General features: G+C 49.0%; 1 long non-coding RNA gene across 1 annotated transcript; it reads right to left on the bottom strand.

Annotated features, from left to right (window-relative positions):
• Nucleotides 1–599: 599 nt before the first annotated feature.
• On the bottom strand, nt 600–22,482 carry LOC110348382 (uncharacterized). Its single transcript, XR_002393587.2, has 3 exons — nt 21,672–22,482; nt 2,044–2,206; nt 600–1,406 (listed from the first exon to the last, which is right to left on the bottom strand). It is a non-coding gene; the product is annotated as an uncharacterized LOC110348382 (long non-coding RNA).
• Nucleotides 22,483–24,289: the final 1,807 nt, after the last annotated feature.

The following is a 24,289-nucleotide window of genomic DNA, read 5'->3' as shown; positions in this document are numbered from 1 at the left end:
ACTTGCCAAACCCTCAGCTAGGTATGGGGGGGGGCGGTCCCGCACAGCCCCTGCTAAGTCCCCTGGTGAGTTTATAGCTAACTGTGCTGTCAGAGGACAGCGCCACGGAAGAGGTGGTCACTGGGGCGGGGCCTGGAAGGGTTCATCCCCCTCCCTGGCTTCTCCCCTCTCTGCTCCTGGTGCGGTGCGCCATGAGGTGAGCAGCTCTCCTCCACCCACATATATTTCTGCACACAATGGAAAATTATCCACCCTAAAAAAGAAGGAAATCCTGCCATTTGTGACAACATGCAGAAGCCAACAGAATATTATACTAAGTGGAGTAAACCAGATAGAGAAAGGCCAACACTGCATGACCCCACTCACACGTGGAATCTAAAAGTGCTGAGCTCACGGAGCAGGGTGCGGCATGGTCCCCACAGGTAGGGGGGCAGGGACATGGGGACCAGTCCATGGGCACAGACGGATCAGTGCTGGAGACCTAAGGTGTCGTGGTGACTGTGCTTAACAGTGACACTGTACACTTGGGATTTGCTAAGGGAGCAGATCTTAAGAGTTCTCCCCCAACAAGTAATGGTAGCTACAGCAGGTGATGGTGAGTTCACTCGATTTATTGTGGCGATCATTTCATTATACATATATATCAACACATCACATTGCATGCCTTACATATATATGATTTGATCTTAATTATACTGCATTAAAACTGAAAAATACAATATATACCTATGCACAATATGAAATGAGGGAAAGAGATACTTATGTGGAAATACTGTGTTAATGCATTAAAAATAGTTATTACTCAGGCTGGGGATTTAGCTTACTGGTGCTGCGCCTGCCTCAAAAGCACAAAGTCCTGAGTTTGATCCCCAGTACCAAAAAAAAAAGAAGAAAGGTTATTACTTGATGGTGGCATCATAAAAACTTGTGTTCAATGTGTTTTCCAATCTTCTATGATGTAAATAAAAGAGTTAGCTACAGATCAGAAAGGAAAGGAAAGATTTGGCCCCAGCGAAGACTAGGACCTTCTTCCTTGTGACTCCCCAGGGAGTGAGGGGTGGTGGGACTGGCTGTTCGCTAAGGGGGAGCTGGGGTGAGGAGCGAAGCAGAAAAGAATCGCAAACAGCATTGTGAGGGGGTCCTGGAGGGAGGGCCCAGTGTAGATCTGAGGCGCAGAGGAGAAAGGAACTCGGTGCCTGAGCTCCTCCTGGGTTTCTGGGCACTGGTCCGGGTGCAGGAGGGGGTTGAGCCCTGGCGCTGCACTTCCCAGCGGGGACTTGGGGTGCCTTCACCTTGGCGTGGGCCTGGTGTGCTCATCAGCAGACTAGGGACTCGGGCTCCAGGGCTCCTCTCAGTTCCTGTGAGGTTCTGTGCAGTTAGCTTGTTTCACTCTGGCCTTGCTGGTACTGAGGAGGAGAAACCCAGTTAAGATCATTTTAGGGCCGTGGGGGGATGGATTAGGGACTCCAGGAGCACCTCCCTCTCACCCAAGAGTAGGGTGCATTTCAGCCTTAATTAAAACGAGACCCAAGGAGAACCCTCTCTCCCCTGCTTCCTTTGCCTGGCCCTTGCTAGTGTTTGCCTGTCTCTTATTTCTGTCTGCAAACACCATCTCTCTGCTCGCTCATTAACACAACAAACTTCAGAGCTGGGCGTGGTGGCACACGCCGGTAATCTCAGCATTTAGCAGGGAGGCAGGAAGATCAGAAAATTCAAGGCCAGCCTGGGATACCCAGTAAGTTCAAGGCCAGCAAGACCTGTCTCAACCCTCCAACCAAAAAAGATACAAACCTCAGAACGGCAGCCCTCCTACCCGCAAATGCTTGCCGTGTTACCTAGTTTGCAGGGCTTCCCAGCCCCAGCGCTTACAACCCAATTCCAAGTCTGGGGAGGGAAATAGGATTGAGCCGGCTAGGGTCGGTGGGGTCCTGGGCTGGCCGAGTGTGAACCACACAGGGTGGGGAAGCCCCCTGGCCCCATCCTTGCCTGGAAATGCGGCTCCCTCCCCCTCTGTCCCACAGAGACTGTGAGCTCCTCACCCACCTCTGCATCCCTGTGCCCAGCAGAGGGTCTCAAGATTCACATCACACCCGGAAGTAAAAGAACGCAGAATAGAGATGCAACATCATGTCACGGGCCCAGGAGAGCCTTCCAGTCCCCACCGTGGCTTTCCTCTGCACGATGTCACTGGACCCTGGTCACAGCTCTGTAGTGAAGAAAGTCGAACTGCCATGAGGTGGTGAAATCAGGACCTCAGTATCATTGTGGTGTTTCGCCCTTACTGTGGCTCCTCTCCATAACTGGTTACCTGAGGTCCACCCTACTCTGAAAACAGGAAATGGAAGCTCCAGGCACAAATGCTTTGTGAGCTTTATGCCATGCGCCCTTCTGCATGGAGGATGGCATTCCTCACTCAGTCCCTCACCTGGCCGAGTTGTCCCCTTGTCCATTGTATGCACGCGGTGCCCGCCACCTGCCGTTAGGGACTCAGTGGCCCTCAGGGCCATCGGGTCCTGTGCTAGTGGCCCGGGAACCTTGTCTTTCTGACCATGGCCCCAAGGTGAGGGCAGGAACACTGGGAGTTCAGATCCAACGACAGGGGAAGATCACACCCTTCCTGTGACCTCAAGTCGCAGGAAGAAGAGGGAGAACATGGCGCATAACTTACTCCAGTTTATTGCTAGGACTCTTCTGCTTTCTCTTTAGTTATTGCTACTCATCACTTGCTGTGCCTGATTTATAAATAAAACTTTTATCACAGACAGGTATATGTTAGAAATAGAGGGTTTAGTCTCATCTAGACTGGTCTTTCTTTTTTTTTCGGTACAGGGGACCAAACTCAGAACCTTGAGCTTGCGAGGCAGGCGCGGTGTCACTGAGCTAAATCTCCTGCCCACAGGGTCATCTAGAGTTTCTGGCATCTACTGGAGATGGAAGTCCTGGAAGGTCTCCCTCCTGGAAGGGTATATCATGACTTGAAATCCCAGCATCCAACTAAGTATTGGGAAGGATTCTCCTGTTCTTCTTCCTTCTCCCCCTCCTCTTCCTCCTCCTCTTCCTCCTCCTCCTCCTCCTTCTTCCTCTTCTTCTTTATTATTTTTTTTTTTTAGGTACCGGGCATCGAACTCAAGTCCTTGCGCTTGTGCAGCAGGCAGCGAAACCACTGAGCTAAATCCCCAGCCCCTTCTTCTTCTTATTATTATCTGAGACAGGGTCTTGCTGTGTAGTTCAGGCTGGCCTTGAACTCACTATGGAGCCCAGGCTGGCCTCGAACTTGGGGCAATCCTCCAGCCTCAGCCTTCTGAATGCTGGGATTACAAGCATGTGCCACCACGCCTGGCCCTTTAGTCCAAATAATACAAGAGTATTGATACCATTGTGTTTTCAAAAATAAAACAAATCCATATTCCATGCTTCTAGCTATTTGTTTCCATCCTCTTCCCACTTTGAGCTTTGTATCATGAGATAACCAATAAGATGTATTTTTATAGCTGGGGATTTAGCTTAGTGGTTCCTCTGCCTGCCTTGCAAGCACAAGGTCCGGAGTTCAAACCCCGGTGCAAAAAAAAAAAAAAAAACATTTTACAAAGTGTGATCGACAATATGGCGACTGCTGCTGCCGAGTGCCGTCCAGCAGAAAGGCTGCTCGCAAACCATGACGCTGTGACCTCATCCACTTTATTCACTGGATCTGCCACTGTGCAACTTCCACCTGTTCCCCAAGACAAAATGACCATGAAGGGAAGTGTTTTGAATAGATTCAGGACATGGAGGCAGGTGGAACAGTGAAACAAAAGACCCTCAGGAGAGAGGGCTCCAGAGCTGCTGCAGGAAGCGGCCAGGACGAGGGACAAGTGTGCTCATTGTGGGGAGCGGGTTTTGAGGGGGGTTAATGGCAATGTGTCTTTTACTGCAGCACATTTTAAGATGCGGACACTGACTGACCTTTTGGCACGCTGCATGTCATAAGCACAGTAGCTGAAACACACTCCTCCGGCTGGCATCAGACCTCCAGCTGCCATCCCCGCCACAGCCCTGCTCCCCTACCTGGGCTCCTGGCAGTGACCTGGGCAGGTGCTGAGCCCTGGCCTCTCCAACGCAGGAGACGCAGCGCTCACTCACCCCTGCCCGTGGTCACTTCCTTTCTCCGCCTGCTGGCTGGGCTCAGGCCCCGGGGACCTTGGAAGCCACACGGTGAATGTGGCAGCACCGGCGGGATCCTGGGTCCCGGAAAGCTCCTGCAATGCAGAGCGCTCATCCCTGTGGCCTTCACCAGTCCGACTTTCCATGAACTGGAAAGAAACCTCCGGCTGCTCCATAGTGGAATTTCCCAGTCGGCACAGGACACTTCCTCTGCTGCTGAACCTGGCCTTGGGTCAAGGAGGCGCATGTCACGGTGTCGGACGCCAGCCCGGCCTGTGGCTTCACTCACAGCCACAGGTCTCCTGCCCACTGGCCGGACCAGGCCTCAGGTCACGCAGCGTCTCCTCTTGGCGACACAGTTCCCCTCCTTTGTTTATGTCTCATTCTCCACCAGCAGAGTGGGCAGAGACGACTCCATTATTTTACATATTTCCTTCACCCTCTCCCCCGATCCGCCCTTCGCTTCCTGCCCTCCCTTGCCTCTCTCTCTCTTTCTGTACTACAGATTGAACCCAGTGCCTTTACACTAAGCCACCCTTTTAATTTCTTATTTTGAGACAGGATCTTACCAATTTGCTAAGTTGCCCAGACTGGGGTTGAACTTGAGGTCCTCCTGTTTCAGCTTCCCAGATTGCTGGGATTACAGATGTGCACCACTACACCCAGCCAGACTTTCTTATAAACTTTGAGACTTGCTAGTGGTGACAAAACAGAGGCCCATGAGGACAGGCACTGACTCGAGGACACACAATAGCTATGTGCAGGGGGAGCAGGAGCCCAGGGTCCAGCTGGGGCGAGGGGAGAAGGCACGGGGCGCCCAGTGGGAGGAGCTGCTGGCTTCAGCGCTCAGTCCGTGCTTGCGAGGCGGAGCCCTCCCGTGCTCCTTCCTCTAAGAAACAGCCTCGTCTAGAGCTCACAGGCTTCCAGACTGCTTCCCACCCCTCAGAACTCCAGACCCCAGAGGCCCTCTTCATTCTGAATTCTCTCACTCTCTGTTCTTGCAGACGCAACTCTCTTGGAAAGTTGGTATGGGTCTGTCATCCTCTCCATTGGACAAAAGCTGCCCAATGGTCTCTGCAAGACAGGCTGCTTCTCTGACACTCGCGGCCGGGCTCCTGCAGGACTGCACCTGAGGGTCTCGGGGCCCTTCAGTCTCACTGACATGTTTCACTAGGCATCACCTTAAATTAAATATTTCAGAAGCCTTCACACACACATTTTACAGCCGTGTCCTGATTTGTTCTTTATCCCAAGGCTACTTCTTACTTGGAGACTCTTGGGTCCTCTGGAGAGACTAAAATGTGAAATGGTTTTATTTTGCATCCCTGCAATCCCAGGCCCTCTGAGTTTCTTTTAAATTCCACTTGCATATACAACCGTGCTGTCTCTCCTCACCTCTCTGCTGCAGCTGCCAGTGTCTCGCTTCCTCTTTGAGCACATCTCTCGACATCTCCTTGGCTAGGCTCGGTTTATTATTTCATGTTTTCCAGGTTACTCTAGGCAACCTTCAGGCAATTATTTCGCTACTGCAGAATGCAGGTCACCATTTCTCCCGCCATGGTGGTTTCCTCCAGGGTTTCTGTCTCTCTGCATTTCTGCAGCCTTTGACAGCTTCCTCCCCACACGGCCAGCTTCTGCTTCCTCGCAGTGCCTACATCTGCAGCCACACCTCCCTTCTGATACCAGCTTATGCATCCATTTCCTGTTGTATAAGGCACCATCCAAGAAAATTACTGGCTTAAAAAGAACACCTTGTAATTTTTCTCTGAAGATTCTGTGGATGGCTCAGTGTTTTTTTCTAATCTGGGCTTGCTGGATGACCAGTGATGTCAAGCGCGTACCTGGTGAACAGCCGCAACTTCTGGCCGTGTGGGCCGTGTATTTCCAGCGTGTGGCCCGGACTACATCACGTGGAGGCTCGGTTGCAAAAGCAGCAAGAGAAGCAGTTTTTCACCTTCTGTTTGAATCTCATTTGTTAGTTCCCCTCGGCCAGAGCAAGTTGTGCGGCCAAACCCAGTACAACCAGTGCAGAGATGGACTTGACGGTGGAGCTGCAAAACGTGCGGCAATTCTAAAAAATGTAGCGTAAAAGACAAACATTGTCTTCATGGTTGAGAAATCTTGATTCTTGGCACTTTTACAGTCGTCTTGTTCTCTCCCTAATGTCCAGTTTTTATTTGTCAACTTGACTGGGCCATGGGGTGCCCAGGTGTTTTGCCAGAACATCAGGGTGTGTCTGGGAGTTGCATCTTGATTGCCTTCACTCGTGTGGGTGGCCCGTCCAACTGGCTGAAGACCTGACTAGGAAAAGAAGCTGAATAAGAAGCATCCCTTGCTCACTTTTGAGCTGGGACATTGGTCCTGTCTTGTCCTGTGATTAGAATGTGTACCACCAGCCCGCCTGGTTCTCAGAGCTTAGGACTCAGACTGGAACTTAACTGCCCTCCTGGGGCTCAGGGCTTTGGACAGCCTGGACCCCCAGCTCCTTGGGCCTCCAGGGTGCCTGCTGCAGATCTTGGGACGTGTTAGCCTCTATGGTCGGGTGCCGATTTCTTGTGCTATCCATCCATCCATCTATCTGTCTATCTACCAATTTTTTTGTTTTTGAGATATGGCCTGCTGTGTAGCTCAGGCTGGCCTTGAACTCACAGCCGTGCTCCTGCCTCAGCCTCCTGAGTGCTGGGATTACAGGTGTGCACCACCATGCTCAGTTCCATATTTCTCTTATAGAATGTGCTGCATATATATACAGGTGCTCCTCAACTTACAGTGGGGTTATATCCCAACAAACACATCCAAGGTGAAAACATCTAAGTCCAAACGCATTTACTACATCTAACCTACTCAACACCACAGCTTAGCAATGACACTTCTGTCCCAGGAGTCGGTCAAAATTTAAAATTTGAAATCTGATTTCTATTGAAAGAACTGCTTTTGCACCAATGGAAGGCTGAAGAATTGTAAGTCAAACTGAGGTGAATTGAGGGTCGTCTGTAGATATGCACATACATAGTCAGGGTTCTCCAAAGAAGTGGAATCAAAAGGATGTGTGTGCGTGTGTGTGCTGCGTGTGTGTCTGGTGTCCTGAGATGTGGAATGGGTAAGAGGAATCTTCATGGTCCCTGACAAGGACTAAGGACAATCACATCTGGCACTATTCTACAGGCTTTGCTCAGATGAACTAATTTAATTATCACAGAGATCCCACGAGGCAGGCGTCTTCATTATACCATTTATAACGATGCACTCAGCACACAGAGGGTGAGCAGCCCGCCTGGGGACACACAACCGCCAAGGGCAGGACTAGGCTGCTCCCTGCAGGCTGATGGCAGAGCCTGCGATGCAGCCACCTCACCCTCCTGACTTCCTGACAAGAAAAGGAAGTGGGGGCAAAGGAGCAGAGGGGAGGAGAAGCAGCAAGAGGCCAGAGCTAAGGGCTGAGGCCAGAGAGGGCTCAGGGGCCGGACCAGAGCACACCCTGCATGCTGAGGTGGCATTTGGGTACCTGCAGAGGTCCCTGTACCCTCGAAGTGCTCCGTGCAAACACGGTTTATCCTGCTCCCCAGCCCTCTGTGGCCAAACTGGATCCAATTGGGGCAAACCGACTTTTCAGGAGTTTGGAGCTGGGACTGAGATTCCAGCTTGGCCTGGGCTGGACTGCTGTCCTATGTTGCTGGGAGACCAAGCCCTGCCCACCGTGCTCTTGAGGGACCAGGGAGGGACAGAGGTCAGCAGGGAGACCGTGGTGAGCCCGACTGCTTCTGTCCCTTTGAGCTCATCTTTGTTTGCCCCACTTCCTGCTTCTGTTAGAGCCCACTGGTATGTGATACTTACGATCCCAAAGTCCTAGAGATTTCCTGCATCCAGTAAAAGAGCTTAAGCTTTATTTGAAGGTGATTTGAAACCAGGGAAGAGAAGGAGAACTGCTTTGTCCAGACCAAAGCAGGACATTGCAGGGAGGCTGATCTGGGGTCGGAAGAGCAAGGAGCTTCCTTAATTCACACTGTGCAAAAACAACAATGGGAGCCTCTTCTTATCCAGAGTCCTTGGCACGCGGCAGTGCACAAGCCCAGATGGCCGGAGCCCAGACAGCAGGATCGTGAGTCTGAAGGGAGACAGAAGTAGGCCTCAATGTCTAGGGTGGTTTCCACCCTGTGCTGTGTCTTTAGTTGTGCTGTCCTGGCTGCCTCGATGTCCTGAGTCTGTTCACAATGTTTCCCTTTCATGGTCATTTTGACTTTGGGGAAGAGTCGGGAGTTGCACGGTGCCAGATCTGGTGAATAAGGTGGATGAGGACACAGCATCGTGTTTTTACAAGCTGCCATCTGGCAGCAACATTCACTGAATTTGTGATCACACCTCATAAAGACACACAGGAGAAGACTCGAGCTGCTACAGAAAATGGCCAGGATGATGGGACGAGTGTGCTCAGCGAAGGGACGATTTTGAGGGGATGTATGCAGTGTGTCTTGCTGGGATAAATTTAAACACTCGCTGTATATTTCGATCACAGTTTCAGCTTTTGCAATCCAGTGGAGTTCCTACTGGGTGCCCTATTATTCCCTCCTCAGATGTTTTCATGGTTTCATCAAGAACCTGTGGAGGAACACATTTCTTTCTTTTTGGACTTAAAACTTGAAAATACGTGTAATTGGTTTTAAATTTATACACCCTAAAAAGGAAACATTTCCCACATCCCTTTTGTCCTAACCTGCTAGTTTCCTGTCTGAGGCAGGTGCTGGCTGAGGTGCTGGCCATCTTTGGACAGGCACAGGTTTTGGGTCCCAGCTCTGTCCCTTGCCAGCTCTGTCACCATGAGCTAATTCTGGAACCTCTCTAAGCCTCATTCTCCTCACTTGTTGGGTAATAAATGGCGTCTGCTCAATTTGCTTTGAAAACAACAACAAAATGATATTAGGTATAAAGCTCTTTGTAAGGCCTAGCACAAATTATATCATCAATTAAATTGTAGCTATTATTATTAGTCATTATTATTACATTTTCTAATTATCCATTAGTCCCTGTTTGCAGATAACCCAATTTTATTTATTTATTTTGTACCGGGGATCGAACTCGGGTCCTTGTGCTTTCGCAGCAGGCGGTGAAACCACTGAGCTAAATTCCCGGCCGAAATAACCCAATTTTTACAGAGCTTTGTGTACATATAAACTTTCTGGTACCAGGAAGCACGCAGGAAGTCCCTGTGTAGCTGCCAGCGTAGCGTTTCTGGACTCCCAGGAATGAATTTATATTCATGCAACTCACAGGAGGCTGACACATAAGCTCCGTGTCACCTTGTTGATTTACTGGGAGTGCATAACTGCCTCGACTGTCAAAAGAGGGGGTCGGTCAAGGGCTGGAGACCTTTGCCAACCGCCAGAAGGGCTTTCCTGGTTTGTAGCAGTGGGCCGGGTTAGCACAAGGCTGGATGCTCACCTGCAGTTTGAGAGCATAACCTCTTCCTCAAAACCATCCCCCGGATAAAATGCAGAACTCAGGATCCCTTTGAAGGTGTTTTCCCTGGATGCAAAATCGTCCTGAGCAGTGACCTATCCTCCTCTCTGCACGCCACCCCCGACACCGCCCCACTGTCTCCTGCCTGTGCTGTTTTTTTTGTTGTTTGTTTGTTTTTGGTACCGGGGATTGAACTCAGATCCTTGCGCTTGCGCAGCAGGCGGCGAAACCACTGAGCTAAGTCCCCAGCCCTGTCTGTGCTGTTTTGGAAAGAAATCGGATCTCAGGCTTGTTCCTGCTCATTGCGAATAATGCATCTTTTCTCACTGGCTCCTGCTTAGATTTTCGTAGCGCCTAGGTGTGGTTTTCTTTGAATTGTCTTTTCTGGGGTTTTTAGAATTTGTTGAATTTGTGGCTTCAAATTTAGCCAATTTTGGAAAATTTCCAGCCACGATCTATTTAAAGATCTTCTGTTTCTTCTCCAAGGACTCCAATTTCACGTGCGTTAGAACTTTTACCATTTCAATGTCTCCAAAGAATTTCTTTTTGTATTTCCCATCCTCCTGCTCCCCATTCTTCCATCCGAATATTTTTATCGACCTATATTTATATTCCAAGTCCTCTGACCTTCTTTAGCTGTCTAATCTGTCAGTGAACCCACTTAGTCTTAATTCCAGTTAATATATTTACCAAAATTAGAAAAGCCATTTATTTTTAACTTCCTTTGTCTCTTTTCTCCTCATCTCCATCCTCCTCTTCTTCTTTTTTCTCTTCTTCTTCCTCTTCTCTTTCCCCTTCCCCATTTTGCCCTTTGGATGCTGGAGATTGAACCCATAGCAAAGCACATGCTCTACTCCTGGGCTATACCTCCAGCCCCTAGATCTTTTTCTTGAATGAAATTATCCACATTATGATCAATTTCTTAGGATATAACAATTAGCCTCTCAAAGTATGTACCACGCATTGCTGTGGGTCTGTTTCTATTATCTACGTTTTCTCTTCCTTGACATGCCTACTAATTTTGAATTTTAGAACTTGCCTAAGAACAACTGCAAGGCCCTAGATGATGTTGTCTTCCTTTAGAGAGGAATGCAGCTAGCATTGGAGTAGACTGTCTCAGCCTAACTGGGGGGGACTTGAGGAGAGGCACCCCCTTTGTAAGGCACTGTTACAGAATTTGCGCGCCCCAGTCTAGGTGTGCTTTGTCCTGAGGCCTAAGGGAGGGAGGAAGAGAGGAAGAAGGGCAGGGAGAAGGGCAGGAAGAAGGGGGAGAGTTTCCCAGGCCCCATCATTCTCGGCGGACCCTAAAACTCAATTCTGGCTCCTCAGCACCACAGCGCAGGGTTCCCAGACATCTCCTCTCACGTTCTCAGTCCCTCCTTTGATCTAGTTTAAGGAACAAATTCCTTAGGCAAATCTGGAGCAGGGCTTCTGTGTTTTTCTTTCGTCCTCTGTCTTCAGCCCCTCTCCTTGGTCTCTTATCTTTAATATTCAGCAAATGCACCAGGGGAGAGAGTCCTGATCCAATCGCCAGGTTCTGATCCATAACCACTCCTCTCTTCTATCTGGCCATTTCTCAGCCTCTTATGGCCCCGCTGTAGTCAGGGTTTGCAAGGGAATAGATTTACTACAGGACACAGACATTTATTGGAGTCATGTAATATTCCCCCAGAAAGTCACATGCAGAAGAGTGCAAGAGATTTATCCGTGCACTACAAACCCCAAGAATCCAGCTGAGACCTGGTTCCCACAGCAATGTCCCCTGTGAGTCCAGCCAGAGGCCTGGAGCCCACGGCGATGTCTCATGCTTATTCCTATGGAGGATCTGCACCCGGAAGGCCCAAAGGCCAGGGCTGGAAGCCAGAAAGCCTGTGCCGGCGGGTGAAGGGTCTGTACCACCAGGCTGAGGGACAGGCACTGGAGCCCAGAAGCGAGGCTCTGGGTGAAGACCAGGGCTCCCCTGAGGAGAACAGCAGCTGTCCCTAGACCTGAGCTGCTCTTCTGACAAGAACAGCAGAGCTCCTACTGACCAGGAGGACCTGCCAGGGCAAAGCTCTCCTGGGAAATCAGCAGCACGCATCTTTCCCTCCTGTTCTTTTATGCCGCTGCTCCAGCAGCCATCCTTGGGTGGGTTTTCTGAGTCTGGAGCCACACTGGCTCAGTTCAGCTGAGCATTCCCACTCACGTTGACCTTAGTTAATCCACCGCAGGATCCCTGAGGATTTGTTTTTAAATATAGGATTTTCTACTTATCTGTGTTCTGGTGCAATTTATTCTACTATCACCACAGTTAATTTATTTTTTATTTTATTTTTTTACAGTTAATTTATTTTTAAATATAGAAATATATGTAGAGTCCCACACACAGCACTTCTATGGCCCCTCATTAAGTCACATATGGGTTCTTTTTTTTAATAATAAAATCTGTTTTACAGAGAGAGAGAGAGAGAGAAATCTTTGATTCTCATATTATCAGACTGAACTTGGATATAGCCAAAGAAGCCCATGTAACTGGGCCCGATGCAAGGAAACTAAGGCAGAAATTCTCAATGCTATTAGTTCTAGATATGGCTCTGATGGTTTTAGTACATATCCTTTTAAAAAATCCATAAGAAGAAAAATTTTAACCATGAAAATCAAGCTTCTCACTTTACAGAGCAACACACAGGGGAAGGAGGAGCAGATCAGTGTCTAATATGTGTGCTCGAAGATATTTATAAAATAAATTAAAAATGGGTGGAAACTGAGAGTTGTAAAGGGGATTCCAATACTGAAAAAACATAGTGTTGGAGCTCTGCCGAAATAAAAAAAGAAACTGATGAAGCCTGAACATCGTAATTCTTTCGACCTGTTCTATCTTTCATTCAAGAGATAGTTATGTAGAAAGAGGGCTGTAGGAGTGTGCTGGCAAGGCCATGGAACTAAAATTTTGTCTCTCTCCTTTCATGAGAAAGAAAGAAAATGGCAAGATTGCAACCAGATGTGAGAAAAAGCGACATCTTTCTGATTAGTACTTAAAAACCCAGAATGCAGGTCCTGGTGCTTTGCAAGCCTGAAGTGATGAACGCACTTCCAAGGACACAGATCAAGGCCTAGCCAGCCAAGGCCTTCGGGTCCAGTCTGGCCCCAGACCTGCTTTCATCAGTACAGTCTTACTGGGACATGGCCACGCCCATGGTTTTATGGCTGGCCTGTCCGTCTTGGCGCCGCGCCGGCAAAGTTCGTAGTTATCATGTGTCTGGCAAAGCCACTTGTGAGCAGTCATGGTGGCTCAGCTTTGTGAAGCCTTCAGGGCTGCAGCTGCTCTGTCCTGCCAGTGGCCTTCAGGCAGCTTCGGTTCCTGCCTTCCGAGGCCAGGCTCACTCTGAGGCCTGTTCTGTGACCACGGGGAAGGGGCCGTGTCTGTTCCAGTCGGTCTGCAGCTGTAGCATAACTTATTACATGATGGCCTTCTCTTCTCCCCTGAAAGGGATAAACTCTGTGAAGGATCTCTTGTTTATTAAGGCAGAGAAACACTTCCATGTTAAAGCCTTATGCCTGAAGAAAAACTTTAGCTGACTTTTATACTTCTTCCAAAACGGATGGCTAAGGGGAGCAGTGCAGTATAAACGCTGCACGGCGAAGCAGGGAAAGAGAGTTGGAGAAGTGCTGGAGTGGAGAGAGATCGTGTGGGATCTTGATTCTGTCCCTGACTAACTTAAGCAAAATTTTCAGTCCCGTCGAGCCTCCACTTCTTCACCTGGAAAGGCAGGCTGCCGAACAAGACGCTTAGGAGCGGCGAATCCTGTGTGCTGAGCTGGTAGGTGCTGCTTAGCTCGCGGCTTCGCTTCTACCCCACGGCTTTTCTCCTGGAGTCAGTGGAAACCTTTTGCCTGGGAATGCTGTGCAGACCGGATCGGACTGGCTCCCTTCCACAGAAACACACGGATCCTACATGCATCACTTATCTCTTAGAACGTCATGTAGCTAAGTCTCATTTCTGTGAACAGTCTGTGAACGGCCTCCCCAGGAAGCGCGTCTTTCTGCAGACACCACGCCCAGGTGGCTCCGGCCAGGCCTGGGTAGCAGTGGCATTTGCACCCGGAGCGTCTTGGTATCCTCCACTTCTGAAGTCTGTAATTGATGCCTCAGACTGTGGTTTATAATTCAGCGGGACAGACTTCTTATGTGTTAATAAGAAGTTACTCAATAATTCATTTCCTGGTCCTCTCACTGTAAATCGTGATAAAGCAACGTGGTTTTAATGAGGCTGTAATATGCTTCTCTGAGGGAATTCTGCAGGACCGTAACAATTACTGCACCATCTTTTAGGGCACAGCTGCCTCAAGCATGTGCGTTGCTGCAGGTGAGGACACTTTCAGGGCCAAGGTAGTAAGTTCCGCCAACACTCGTCTACACAGCTACGGAGGAACCTGGAGATAAGTTGATGAGCACTTAGAACAAATGCAGATCTGACATGCTGGGCTGTGAGAGGAACCAGTAACTTTCCTTCCTTAGGAACTACTGTTCACAGAGGAAGAAATAAAACAAGGAAAAATAATGGTGCTTTCGTTACTAATTGCCTTACATGCAGTAACTAACCCATTCCAGGTCCCTAGTACAATTCCTCTGCTCTTTGGGGTCCTCTGCTCATTTTAATGGGACTAATTTTGTTCTGATATTAATTGTTCTTTAACATGATGTTTAATCATGAGATAACTGTGTGCTTTTTGAAAGGAGGGAGAGAATTCTAAGCAGAAAGCCAAACGAACCAAACATAGGACTTGTTTTTCCTGAAAATCCCTGCATCCTATCCTATATGCGACCACCTAGACTTATCTTCCTGTGATCCGGGTGTTTTTCCAATGCACGAATGATACAGTTTAGCGGCATGAAGGATAATTGACCTCTAGCATTGATTCAATTCAATAAATATTTAAGCACCCATATGGCCAACAAAAAACAAGGGGAACATTATGAAGACATAACAGTGAATAATCTAACGGGATCTTACAGAATAACAGAGAAGACAAATGCATATAAAAATCACATTGATGTATGGGACCCTATGAAAGCTCTTACTGTAGAGATGCCATGTATTCAGGAAGCATAACTTTCATTTGAGTTTGAATTACGCCTTTACAGTGTACAAAGACTTTATGTATATTATTGTTCATTTGGATCCCGCAAAATTTCCAGGAAGTATATAAAGATTATTCAAATTTTAAAGATCAAACAATTGTGGCTCAGAGTTGTTGACTAACCCAAGTTTACTGACAAATAAAAGGAGTTGGACCCCAGGTCCTTTGTCTGATCCTCAGAATTATTCTGCTTTTCCTATGTTATATAAAAGGGCAGGGTATTAATGAGTTCTCTAAATAACGCTGCTGTGGACTGAATGCTTGTGTCACCCCCAGATTCATTAGTGAAGGCTTAATCCTCAATGTGAGAGCACCCGGACATGGGGATTTAGGAGATGGAGAAAGTTAGACGCAGTCAGGAGGGACAGCCTGGCGATGGGATCAGCACCCTTGTCAAAGAAGAGACCCCCAGTGAGCAGACATCTCTCAGGAGAAGTGCACATGGCCATAAACACATGGAAATCAAATCAAAACAACCCTGAGATTCCACCTCACCCCAGAAAGAACAGGCGCCAAGAAATCAAACAATAACAAATGCTGGCAAGGCTGCAGGGGAAAATGAGCCCTTCTACATTGTTGGTGGGAGTATAAACTAGTACAACCACTATGGAAATCAGTGTGCAGATTCCTCAAATTCTAAAAGTAGAAATTCCATTTGACCCAGCTTTTCCTCTTCTAGGTATCTTCCCCAAAGAGTTAAAGACACCATATTACAGTGACGTGTACACCCATGTTTATAGCAGCACAACTCATAATAGCTAAATCTTGGAAGCAGCCTATGTGTCCATCAACAAATGAGTGGATAAAGAAAATGTGTTTTTTGCACATAATGGAGTACAACTCTGCCATAAAGATGGATAAACTTGAATCATCTGTAGGAAAATGGATGCACCTTGAGACCATAATGACAAGTGAAACAAATCAGACACACAAGCTTCAATATCACATGGTTGGTTTCTCTTATATGAGAAACCCAAACTATAAATAAAGAGAAAAATATAGATAATAGGAAATATGGAGCTGGATCTTTTGGAAATGGAGAGGGACCAAGACAGAGGAGAAGGGAGGCGAGTGGAAGGGGATGAAAAAAGAATAAGATGTCTTATGTTCATGTACCAACTTGCCACAAGGAATATGATCATTATGTACTGTAAAGATGTACTAGCAGAAAAGAAAAAACCAAAGAGGCCAGAACTGCCTGTCTCTGTTGGTCTCTGCAGTATGAGGATGTAGCTGTCTATTAACGGGGACCAGGTCTGCCAGCACCTTGACCTGGGACTCCCAGTGTCCAGAGCTGAGCTCTAGTGTCTGTGCAGCCCAAGCGACTAAGGTAAGCGTTAAGTCCAGCACCATATCTGTTTGTCCTGCCAGGGGGGTGACCTCCTGGGTGACATCCAAGTCCCTTACTGGCTCCCTATGCTCCTATGAGGAGCCTGCTGTATGAGGCCTCCGTCGCTGAAACCTTCAGCTCGAGTTTGCCATCCCTGGCCTTGAACCTCCACAGAACAGCGGCAGCTGCAGCTCTCCCGGTGCCCAGGTCAGTCCTGAGGCACGACTGTTACACGTACCAGAGAAGGGGTGATCGAAAGATATGCTGAATCTTTAAATTAAAAAACCTTATTACAGCAAAAGAGACATTGTCAAGAATGATGGGGAAAGTGTATTCAAAACAAGGGGATAACTTTGAGGGGATTAAAGGTAATGTGTCTTTGGATGTTATAATTTTCTAAATTTAACTATTCACCATAGGTTTTGAATGGAACCTCTGACATAAAAATATTATGCTGTGCCCTCATCTGCCTTACTCACCAGATCTGGTACTGTGTGCAGATCTTCTCCAAAGTCAAAATGACCGGGAAAGGGAAGCATTTTGAATAGAGTCAGGACAGCGAGGCAGCTAGGACACCAAAATTAAAGACTCAGGAGAGAGGGCTCCAGGGCTGCGGCAGGAAGTGGCAAGAAAGACAGAGTACGTGTGCTTGAAGTAAGGGGACATCTCGAGGGGATTCCTGGCACTGTATCCTACTGTAATAATTTTACAAAGCGAAGCATTCACTACGTCTTGCTCACACCTCAGACGTACAAAGCTGCATTTCACTACAAGTGTGAAAAACGCCAGTGGGAGTGAAGTGCAGATCCCGTCACGACATCCTCTACTCCAGCTACTCTCCCGTGGTCAGAGAGGGCCAGCTGGAGCCCTCCCTGTGCTCTTCCTCCTGCTTCACTGAGGCAAGGCTGTGGCACTGACAGTGCCTGAGTGCCCAGCCCCGGAGAGCTGAGGGGTGGGGAGTCCCCTCTCCCAGCAGGAAACCCCAAGAGGACCTCTGGGCCGTGTGGCTGACGATCCTTTCTGTCTTCTCAACTTAGCACGACCAAAAGCAAACTCAGTTCCTCCCACAACCACCTCTGTCTGAGTAAACCGCAGTTCTGATTTTCAGTTGTTTAGGTAAAAACCTTGGAGTCCTACCGGGGGCCGATCAGACCCTCAGCTACCTTCTGGGGGAGCAACAAGGAATAAGAGGAAAGAGAGACCATTTTCAAGATATAAATGGGGACTGGGAGAGACCTGCCTCTAGCAGACAGGCTGGAATAAAGCTCCGAGGCTGGCCTGCTTGTAGTAGCCAGTGAGAAGCGCAGGGGAGGGGTAGCACGCGTTGCACGGAACAGCAACTGTACAGAATGGGTGGATAAGGACCAGGTTATTGAGGAGCCAGATTTTCTCTACCCCCAAGTGCCTGTACATTGACAACTGTCCTCATAGATGCTGTCTTGCCGTAGGTAGGCAGGGGCACGTGGCCTCCTGCACTTCCCCTTTCCCCAGGCAGGATAACATGGACTTCGCAACTGTGCGATCTGAGTTACGTACCCCAGGCCCCAGCAGAGCCGTTCTTGACTTCCTTGCTTTCCTCACACCTGGCATCCCAACCGCCAGCAAATCCTGGGCTCTGCTTAAAATCAGGGGCCGCTGTCCTCACCTCACTGCCACTGCCCTGGCCCAAGCCATCCCCCACGCCCCCGGTCGGAGTAGCATCCAAACTCACCCCAGCAGCTGGAGGGACCCTTGCAGCTCATCAGATCACACCCTGCCTCGGCTAGAGACACTCCAGAGGTTTTCATGTCACTGAGAGCTGGTTTAAGGCAAAGGCATCACAGGGCTTGTACATGCCTAGGTCCCCCCCTCCTGCCAGCCACCCCATCTGCTCATTCTGTCCCCCCATGGGGACCTTCTCTTTGTTCTTAACACACCAGGCAAGCTCCTGCCTTGGAAGCCCTTGCTCTTCTCTGAGCCAAGAGGGCTCCTCCCTTAGATGTGGGCTTCCTTCCCATCCCTGATGTGCAGTTGGACTTGATTGGCTGGGACCCGGCCAGGGGACTGGAGGAGCACACTTTGGGTGTGTCAGGGTGGGTCGTGGAGGTGTGGCCTTGGGATCTATGTCTGGCCCCTCACCTCTTCCCCTCTGGCTCGGTTCCCCTGCTCCCCTTCCTGGCCACCAGGAGCTGAGCAGTTGCTCTGGCACGCCCTTCTGCCATGATGCACCTGCCTTGGGGCAGCCAACCATGGACTGGAACTGGGCAAATTAAACCTCTCCTCCTCCTAAAAGTTGTGGGTTGAGTATTGTGTCCCAGCGATGGCAGGCTGACCAACAGTCTCTGATGGAGGTTTTCTTGTGCTCAGGCTACTCAATTCCAGCTCTCTCTCCCTACATGCCCTGTCACCTTGTTTTATATAATTAAAGTTAGGAGATAATCAAAGCACTATTTCATAAATTTCATGGTGTACTGCCGCACAAAGAGATTTTTTTCTTTTGCTCAAAATGATTAAAGAGGAGGAGAAAAATGAGAGCCAGCCTCCCAGGAGCCCACTTGACAGATGAGGTTCATTGACCCCTAATGAGCGGGGTCTCATTCTGTGAGAGTGCACCATTAAAGCCAGGTGCTTGGGATGGAAGCAGGCCTCTGTGGGAAGTCAAGTCTAACTGAAGTTTAAGACGCATTTTATACGGGGCTCCCCGGAGTGGCGGCTTGACCAACACCAGATGTCCACAGTGACACGTAAGGAAGTGCCAGTGTTGTGCCCAAGGCTTCAGAACTCAAGGCTAATGATGCATGGCCTGCTCCGGCTCACAGGCAGCTCCGGGAAGGGCTGGTGGGAGCCACACAGCCTGGTTCCCTGGGTCTGCCAAGCCCGTAGCCCAGAGATGCAGCATTTTGGAGCTCAGTGGTTGACAGTAACTCTGATAAGGTGAGATTGGAGAAAGTGTAACACAACATTTCATGTGAAAAGCAACATACTTCCAACTCTTAACAGCACAGGTCACAGGTGTAGCAAACTTGGTGGTTGGAATCCAGTCAGAGCGAAATAGCTGGGCTGGGTGTGGCTCAGTGGTACAGCACATGCTTATCATGCACAAGGCCCGGGCTCCTTTTCTGGGGTGGGGAAGCTCATGACACAGCCTTACTAGGCTACATTTTTTATACACAGTATATATTTGTTATTACTTATTACTATTTTACCACCAAGACAAAGTCACTCGCTGTGTGGACAGAAATTCGTGTTTACACTGAAGTAACTCCAGGAAGTGGACTAGGGTCTGCACATGGTAGGCACGGGGTGCATATGAGCTGATCAGTGAGTGGATGGATGGATGGACTTCACCACTGGACAAAAATTAAAGGACGGGTAATACTTAGTGATGGTGAGGATACCGAGGAGTAGCATCGCACTCTGCTGGAGGATAAGCTGGGATAGCCATTGTAGAGGGCGATTTGAAACTTGAAGTACCCTTCCAAATCCGGACATTCCCTTCCTTCTAGCAACTCAGCTTCTTGTTCTCCCCATCACAATACTAGCTCACAAAGACATAAGGCCAATAATAGTTACAGAAGTATTTTTTAAAAGAATAAAAGAAACAAAAGCAACCATAACACCCATCATTAGATTTGGGTGCTTGGAAAAACACATGCCGCAGACCTCTGTTGACAATGCCTTTTATACAGGTAGGTTCCAGACTAGAACGGTCCTTTTTGCCTTTTCGAAGGGAATATTATTCCGAGTGACACACACTCCTGCTTGTACACGCTAGTCAGTCGTGGCAAACCTTTCAGAGATCGAGTGCCCAAACACAACCCCAAACCCACTTGTTTATCACAGGGTGCCAACACTGCAATTACACTTGAATGCTCAGCGGCTGGGGCGATGCTGGGGCTATTGGCTCAAGTGCCAACAGAGAGGGTTCCACGTGCCGCAGAGGCATGCGTGCATAGGTTCGCCACCACGGTGCTAGGTGGTACCTGACAGGATGTCATCAAGCTTCCATGGTGCTCACCTCTGAGAGGGGGCGGGAAGGCGACTTCGCTTCGTGATTTAAATACTTCTGCGCTATTTCAGTTTTTCGGTCATAAATTATTTACAAAATAGTTTTGAATGCCACACTTCTCAGCCTAAAAGTAATAAAGACAGCTGTGAAGGCTAGGTGTGAGCAATGACTCTGAAGCTTATCGTGTGAGCTTGAGCACTTTGTTTTTGCTAAAAATCAAGTCCCTCACTGACAAGGCAGTGGGCAGCACTGGCTGGGCACCTGGCTGTGCCGCTGTGCCTCTGTGCCGCTGTGCCCCTGTGCCCCTGTCCCCCTGCAGAACAGCAGGTCACTCAAGGATGGGGCTGGGAGGGCCACAAGATGCCACTTGGCATCCTTCCGTACAGATGGGACTGGGCTCCTCGAAGCCTCCTCCTTTGCTGGCAGGGTGTGGACGCCTGCAGCTGTTGGTGTCACCCGTCCAGGCTTCCCCATCCATGCCAGTATTGGAAGGTGTTTATGTTTAGGATGCTGAAAAGCTTCCCCACAGCCAGGCCGCTGCAGCTCCCAGAACCACTTCTCAGAGCTAAGTGCCGAGACCTCGGCCCGAAGTGAGAAATGATAAAGAACAATGACTGTTGCATGGGGCGACGGAACAGCTCCCTGAAAAGCTGTGGGAAGAACGCTCGGGTGTACAGAAGGAACACAAGGAACAGAATCTAATATTTCCCAGCTTTGGATCGCAGCAGTGAGAAGTGAAAATAGCAGCTATCACTCTGTTCCCTTCCAAGCATTTGTCTGGCAGCTGCTATTGTCTGAGGGTGCGTTTCCTTCCCTTTCAGTCTCTGTGCCTCAGTTCCCCCTCACTCCCCAATCTCATGGTATTGTTCTCCAAATGCTGAATTCTCCCTCCCATGGCCCTCGCTGGCTCTGTTTCCCACCTAACCCAGGAATTTCACCTTCCCACATACAGACTTCAACATGTCCCTCCCCTGCTGAAATGTTTCCTTGGACACACAGGATGACGGCTCACTTCATCAGTGTGGTACCCAGGACTCCTTCTGAAATCCGGTTTCCTCCCTTGGCCACAAGAGAAAGAACAGAATATGTGGTATTAAGGGACTTCGGTTCAAGTTTAAGCTGTAATTAGCTTGTTTGAATTTCTTAACCTCTTTTAGCTCCACTTTCCTCCTTTGTAAAATGGGATTAATAATAAGCCTGCCTCTCGGGGTTACTGCGGGGACTAAAGAATCTAAGCAGTAGACACTGCAAATACAATAATCACACTAACATGGATGGAGAGCATATATGAATGCAAACCTCACAGCGACCCGTTTCCATTTCCACAATGAGATAACCAAGATGCACCTGGGTCTGCGAATGCATCTTACGCAGCCAGAGGCGGAGCAGCCTGCAGCCCTGTCGCAGGACACGTGACTGCCAGCCCTCCCGTGTCGCACAGCACACTACACACAGCCCCACCGCTGACCATGTGACCCTGCCGCCCTTTTCTGCACAGCTGAATATTTCACGGATTTCTGCCCCATCCCACCAGGCAGACCTGATTCTTCTCTTGCCCCAGCATTCAGCACCCTGGGAGGGGCACAGTGATATTTCTTGAATAAATATGATCTAATTTAGGATTACTCAAACTTACTCATTTATAGGACTCACTGTCCTGGTCTGGATCCAGGGTACCCCCAAAGCCTGGGACACTCATAGATGCAGCTTTTGGGAGGATCACCAGGCGCTGCAGCTGACTTCCTGTTAGAGCTGGGGCCTAGGTGGAAGAGGCGGGTCACTTGGGTCATGACCTGGAAATCCATCCTCCCAGCTTCCGGTTCCTGGCTGCCATGACTGAGCAGTTATCAGAGGAGGGGGCTTGGGAGATGTCTGGGAGATGTGGGCCAAAAGTTAGAAAACTGGTTAGGAGGAAACATTTAAGAGACCTGTTGTATATCATGGTGACTCTAGTTCATCTTATACTTGAAAATAGCTATGTGGGTCGATTTTAAGAGTTCTTAGAGAAGGCAACAAGTATACAGAGTAATGCATGTTATATAGCTTGATTTAGATATTTCACAGCATATAAATATATCAAGGCAACAGGCTGTTCAACATAAACATAGAATTTTTGTCAATTAAAAGTCAATCAATCAGTCTGGGGATTTAGCTCAGTGGTATCACCGCCTACCTTGCAAGCAAGAGGTCCTGAGTTCAATCCCTGGTACCAAAAAAAAAAAAAAAAGTCAATCAATGAAAACAAATGCCCCTGCCAAACTTGCTGAGTCAGTAACCCCTTGGGTGGGTGGGGCCCTGGCCTGAGGGGTTAATGGGCTGCTAGGTGATTCCTGTATCAGGTGCAGCTGGGAGGTTCTGGCCTAACTCAACAGCAACACCCACGGGTGCACACCTGGTTCCAGGGAGCTTTTCAAATCCGTCCTCCCACTCCTATCTCCATGTCCCTCCAGGTTAGGATTCATAAAATTTAAGGTATGTTTTGAAAAAGCTTCTTAAATGACCCTTATACATTCCCATCCCTGCCTCAATTTAAAAACCCACTTACAAGTGCTTCATAAATTTGCACTGTGACCCCAACCTCCACTCTCACCCCAAAAAGAGACTGAGATGTGCACAGTTGTCACCTCGTCTCATAATGGTGCCAAGGACAGAACGGTGCTCAGCAGGAACTGCCCGGTGGGATGAAAAACTGACTCTTCTCATTTCATTTCCCATCTAACTAGCTTTGGAGCCTGGCCTGTATCCAAGCCTACTCTTTTGATTAATTTGCTGTGTCTTCTTCCTTAGCTCTCTCCTCACCCTGGACTCCATCGTCAGTGACTTCAAAACCCACCCTCGATGGAACCCCAGGGCTTTTCAGTCTCTACCTTGTCACTCCGCACTTGCCCTTGGTCATGATTTACACTCAGCAAGATCATGTCTACTGCATACGAATCCTGGGTTTCCAGGCTATGACCATGGGGTACATGAGGACCACCCTGTGGAGAACATCTCCCCGACAGACCTCCACAGGTGCCCGGCATCCGCTTCCTCCCAGTGTGGACCGATGTCTGCAATGCCAGCATTTGCCCGGGCAGCGAGCAGGACTGGGGTCCCCATGGCTCTGGTGGGCGGGGGCTGTGAGGAGACCCTCAAGAGCATGGTGGGGCTGGGGAAGGCAGTGCCCAAACCCAGCTCACCATGAAACACTTTTCCTGCTAACACAGGGATGAAATTAGACACCGTTCATGGCATTTCTAACTCGAGCTCTCCTTCGGTGCAATGATGTGCTTATTCTTGTTGCTGCTCATTTGACTCTTCACCCTCTTGTTCACTCTCTCAGACACTCTATTTCTCTTCCTGTCTCTATCTATGATCCTTAACCCTACTACTCTCCCTGAAGATTTTCTGGATTTTTGTTCCTGCAATTCTCCTTGAATGTTCGATGTGTCAGTAAAGGCCAAAAAAAAGACAAGGAGAAAAGACTTCAGGTTGAAATGCATGCTTTGCCTGTTGTACCGCTGTCTCATGTGTGCAGTCGTGTGTTTGTGTGTGCGCACACTCACAGAGCTGCGTGTGTGAGAGAGAGAGACGGAGAAAGAGGAAGAGGCAGCCAAGGAGAGATATGCAGGGAGGGTGACTGCTTTTCTACTTCCCTTCAAGAGAATTAGGGGTTCGCTGTATTACGGGATTACACAATGTGGGGCTCAGATTTGCTACTTTTCTTTCAGTCTTTTCTTTCTCTTTTCCTCTCTCCCTCTCTCTAAGTTGCTCTGAACTGCAAGGAAGGCAAAACAATCTGTCATTGTCTGCCATGTGCACAGGCACTGCCAGGCCGGCTGCCAGGGTTAGTCCTAATGTGATCAAAAATGGTCCAGTTACAAAGCCACTGAAAAAACCGGTTTTCTACAGGAAATAGCAATTTATTAAAATCAGGCTCCCCAGATGCCATGGCTGTTAGGCTGGTGGTGGGCCAGGTCAGCAGGGCTGGCAGGGCAGGAGGCAGACAGATGTGATCTCCGGGGTGTGCGTGCATGCACATGTGCACAGGCCCTGCAGGGGGCAGCTGTCAAGCGAGAAGAATCTCCAGGTGGTGCCACCACCAGGAACACCAGGATGCAGTTTCCCGGGCCTCCTGTCCCGGGTGTTCTGGGGAGTGCTGTTGGTGAATTCTGCCCCTTCCTGGCTCCTGAACTCCCCTGCAGTTTATCTCTGGTCCTTTGTCAGATTTTTTTCCTAGCAGAATAAACGTTAAGATTTCTATAGGATATCGGG

Source organism: Heterocephalus glaber, unplaced genomic scaffold (assembly GCF_053883595.1).
Source record: "Heterocephalus glaber isolate CG9 unplaced genomic scaffold, H.glaber_assembly_v1.0 deba00001442, whole genome shotgun sequence".
In the NCBI taxonomy this organism is placed as follows: Eukaryota; Metazoa; Chordata; class Mammalia; order Rodentia; family Bathyergidae; genus Heterocephalus; species Heterocephalus glaber.
The sequence above is the reverse complement of the archived record's forward strand: the minus strand, read 5'-3'. Positions and strand labels throughout refer to the sequence as shown.